At 46.5% G+C, this 4,826-nt stretch overlaps 1 pseudogene; it reads right to left on the minus strand.

Moving 5' to 3' along the window:
• Window positions 1-1,948: 1,948 nt before the first annotated feature.
• Window positions 1,949-2,398, minus strand: LOC103673927 (annotated as a pseudogene).
• Window positions 2,399-4,826: the final 2,428 nt, after the last annotated feature.

The following is a 4,826-nucleotide window of genomic DNA, read 5'->3' on the forward strand; positions in this document are numbered from 1 at the left end:
TAAACTGCATAGTGACATGCAGAATAAAGAAACTTTATTACTTTATTACATCATATACAACAATAATTTGAAATGGATTAAAGATCTAAATGGGAGACCTGAAACCACAAAAATCTTAAAAGAGCACAGGCAGCATGGCCATAGCAACTTTTTTCTAGATATGTCTCCTGAAGGAAGAGAAATAAAAGCAAAAATAAACTATTGGGACTACGTCAAAATAAAAAGCTTCTGCAGAGTGATTATTTTTAGCTCTAAGTTATATTATGACCCTCTTTATTAAAAGTACCTACTTGCTTCCCATCCATTCAGAGTAAAAGCCAAAGTCCATACAATATCTAAGGTCCTACATGTTCTTCTCTAACATTCTCATCTTTCTAATCTTATCTACTCCTCTCTTCTCCTGTGCCACACAGGTCATCTTCACCCCCTCCCCCTTCTCCTCCCTCCCTCCTCTTCTTCTTCTTCTTCTTCTTCTTCTTCTTCTTCTTCTTCTTCTTCTTCTTCTTCCTCTTCTTCTTCTCAAGGTTCACAGATTCCTCCTCAGCTTCCCTTTCTTTTACATTTTCCATAATTGCAAAGTAGCGTTCTTGGTACAAAACTTTTATTCTTTTCCCTCCGGATGCTGACTACACATTAATTGTATTTTCCTTATGACATTTGTAGGAAGCAACTATTTTTGCCTATTATTCATTTTTCCTTATTGTGTTAATAGCACCTTGCTTTTCTCTCAGGGGATTATCCTTCCTCAGAGCCTAGTCATGCCGTGTGGATGGAGCCGAGACCTTCTTTCCCCAGGATCCTGGAGTGAGTCATGGACCAGTCCTGGGCACTCAAATATTTTATCCTCCTGAATGTCTATTGGATTCGGGATAGCCTCAGTCAGAACAAGCAAATGCTGGGATATCTGCTAGAAGCATAAGGTAAACTTTTTCATCTGAGACTGTGGCAAGGCTAACATAAACTTGACCTATAGGAATCTATCACGTAGAGACAGTCTATCTGAGAACAAAGCCAACACAGGAAAGTGGAGTAGAGAGATGCAGACTGATTTCTGACAATAATGTTTAATCCATCCTTGAACCCATCCCAAGCTTATATGAACCAATAAATTCAGTTTTTTTAATTGAGTTGAATGACCTTGTGTCACTTATAACCAAAAAAGTCCTGAGACAGTATTTAGTAATTTTGCTGTGTATAAATCAGTTTCTTATATTCATGACACTCCCAACTTCCATAGAAGCCTGTTGGGTTCATCTTTGCATTGCCAGTACTCATAGTGATCTAGGTAGGAGCGCTCAATAAATACCTGGATGGGGGGATGATGGATGGATGAATGGATAAAGAGGAATGTCCTGTTTCAAGTTGTTTGTACTTTATTTTAAAGTAGAGACTTCCGTTTGATCATCTGAAATCTGTAATCACATGTCCTGTGTTTATAAATTTGATATACTTGCAGGAAAATATTCATTTTAGTTAGCGAAATTTTTAAAGCTGCTTTTGACAAATGAGTTTCTGGATTATCTTCTGGAGCTAACAGTATCAACAATAAAAATCCATTACGAATAGGAAGGCTGAGACAGGATAGTAGAGATTCTGAAATTCTGGCTGGTTTCTTAAGAAAAGACATGAATGTACGTGGCTGTTTAATTCCAACCGACAAGGGAGAGGGGACTGTGCCTTTGGCTGGTTTGTAGGGTGTGGCTTTGGTTTCTTCTACCCCCAGAGGCTGTCCTGGGTGCAGCTGTCACAGATCAGATTGCTCAGTAACCTGATGGTTATCTATACATTGCATTCGTTAACCTTGAATTAAAGACCAGTTTCCTCATATTGAGAGCGCTGTAGTGGACCCTAGATCTTCCTTCATAACTATTTTGTGAATGCATGATTATAATAAAATGTCTTTTATTTTTATTATTTTAGGGGGAACAAATAACAGTATTACATTTTTTTAAACAAACACACCAGGGAATCCTGCAGTGGGGCCAGCACTGGATGCGATCCTGGGCCACGAGTCTGCCTGGTCCTTCGCGGCTGGTCCCATGGTGGCAAAGTCTCTCGCCTTTACTGTTGACTAGGAACAACAGTTCACAGTGACTGTGTTATCTTCAAAATGGAGAAACACACCATCTTTTCTCCGGCGTGACTTTCGTTATCCAATTTCTCACTGCTGGATGTCCCTTCTTTCCAAGCTCTGGTTTGCCTTTCTTCACTGTGGCCATCACGTCACCCCACCCGCAGCAGGACGTGTGTTCAGTGGTCCCTCCGTCCCCGTCACAGAGATGATATACAGATTTTAGGCTCCTGTGCTGTCAGCACAGTTGATAAGGGCTCCTACCAGAAAACCCAGGGAAATCGGGAGTTTAGCACCAGAGGCCCCACCACATCCTCGCCTGCACATCTTGAATGCTGGAAAGGGACCGAAAAAAAAATGTTTTTTTTAACTAATTGCTTAAATGCAATTATTTTACATTGTCTTGCATGTTAAAATGGATTTTAGATATCTCATTCAAAGGCCTAATTTATTCTTCAGCCTCCATTAAATCCCTTGTTTTAATGTTAAATTAACGTTAACTTAATTTTCAAATGCCACCACAAAGCCTGCGGTAGCTTTGGGAGCGATAAACTCATTCTAAAGCTGTTCATTTTCTCTTATTAAGTTCTTTGTCCAAATGCTTTTGCCACCAGAAAAACATAAGCGAGACTTTTCTCGCGGCAGGCCCATTTTGCTTTCATGCATTCTTCTTTGTTTCCTTGGCCCCGGGAGGGCCGATGGTGTTGGAGCAAGTTTTAGGCAAGTCCCAGGTTGTGATAGAATGTTCGAACCACTGCCTCCCGGGCCACAGGTGTGACGAGGTTGCAAGAGGCCGGGCTGTTGAAGGTGGTTACTACTCGCCCCTTCCCCAGAGGCACCTCCTTCTCACGGTTCCCATTTCCTCCACCTCTGCGAGTCAGGTCTGTGACCGTAGCATGAGAGGGAGGAGGACTGCCAGCCCTCGTCCCAAAGGCTTACCCGGGACAGGAAGTGTGACTGACTTGACCAGTGCAGCCACCCAACTGCCCAGAGGGCCTGGACCAGTGACGTGCACGAGTGAAGCGGCCCTTTGGCTGTGGGAGGCCGCACGCCCTGCTCAGAGCGGATGGGCGCGGTTAGCTCGTGTGTCCCCAGAGCTGTTGAACCGTCCTGAGACGCCAGATTTCAACTTTGATGTGCAACGATCTGAACCGAAAATATTGGCTCCTCACCCAATGTTTTATAAAGGCACTTGCGTGGCCTTTTCTTTGCCCCGGGTCTGCTCTGCTCCCTTCCTCCTTCCGGGTCGGGGCTGGCGAGGTGGCCGTCCCTCGTGGTGGCTGAGGGCTGTGCCCTGCGGAGCCTGCATGGCGTCCTTGGCCTACTCCTTTAAAGCACCAGCCCTCGCTGGCCTGCTGGGTGAGTTTGGCAGTCCCTTGGCTTCTGCGTCTACGTTTATTCTCTAAGAACACTTCAGCCCTCCCAGTAATCGAGGGATAATTGTAACTCTCATGATACCACCTCCAAGGACTGGGGTGAAAATGAGTGAAGTGCTTCTCACACGCTCTCAAGCACCTTCAGAAGAAGTTGCCACTTTGTCACAGAATGTTATTCATCCCCTACCAGGTGGAAATTAGGGCCCGCACAGGGCAGTGTTTCTAGAAGCTTGGCAAGCCAACATCCGCATCAGAATCCCCTTGGCGGCAGGGGGGAGGGATTTCCTGTGGAAATGCAAGTTCCCAGCTTTATTCAGATCCTCAGGGAATGGGGCCTGTGACCTTGTATTTTGACAGGCACCGGCCCACACCCAGGTGATGGGCAGGTCATTGAAGTTTGAGGAGGACATCGGAGCCTTCAGAGGAAAGCAAAGAGGGACGGCTGTGGAAAAGAAAGTGTTGGATTAGAAGGGCGTATCTCACTCAGCTTCTTGGAGCCTGTGAAAATGGCTTAGTAAGGCATTGGAATTGTTTAATATAGACCAAAAGAATAAGCCTGGACATTTGGATGGTAAATATAGGTGGTGTCGACAGCTTATGGTGACCTGGAGAGCTGGGTTCAAATCCAGAGGTGAGGCCAGAGAAAACTCAGTTTCCCAATATGGTGCAGGGATGAAAGTCTAGGGGTACACTTCTCCCTTAGAAGCCTCTTGAACTCAGGGTACCCACATTCAAGCCAGAGAACTGCACTGTGGGTGCGGCTAATGCTATCCGGATCTGCCTGGAATCAAAGAGATAAGAAATACGTACATGTTCCAGAGAGTTCCGCTGCCAAAAGAATCACCAACCTGGACAAACAGAGGCCGAGGCTGTTTGAGATGGAACCCTTCAACCTCGTGTGGCCAGAAAGCAGGCTGAGAAAGCTGAATGGTTCCCCCCAAGGGGAACATATTCTCCGTTGCCCTCCTGAGAGGTGGCCAAGAACAGCAGAACAGAAAGGACCTGAAACGGGGCTGCGGAGAACCAGGTCCTGGGGGCCCCCTTGAGGAGCAGTGTTGGTGGGCACCCAGTGGGGCAGCTGGAGTGTGCACTGCTGTGGTCCTTCCCAGTCCCACAGCTGCATGTGGGGTGCGTGGGGGAAAGGCCGCTCCTGCCCGCAGAGATGGTCCTGACAGGCAACCTTCCTGTGAGGCCGTGAGGGGTGGGCCATCTCCCTTGGATAAGAGGTGTGTGTTCCCCACATGGCAGGGGAGCAAACTTCATATCTGTGACTGGGGGAAAGGCCTAGATCAGAGGATTAGATTACTGTTCATGACTATTTGTGGCCTCTCCTGGGGCGGGGGTGTGGGAAGGGGAGAGTGGGGATCGTTCTTCCCCTC

Source organism: Ursus maritimus, unplaced genomic scaffold (genome assembly GCF_017311325.1).
Source record: "Ursus maritimus isolate PB19 unplaced genomic scaffold, ASM1731132v1 scaffold_19, whole genome shotgun sequence".
Taxonomy (NCBI): domain Eukaryota; kingdom Metazoa; phylum Chordata; class Mammalia; order Carnivora; family Ursidae; genus Ursus; species Ursus maritimus.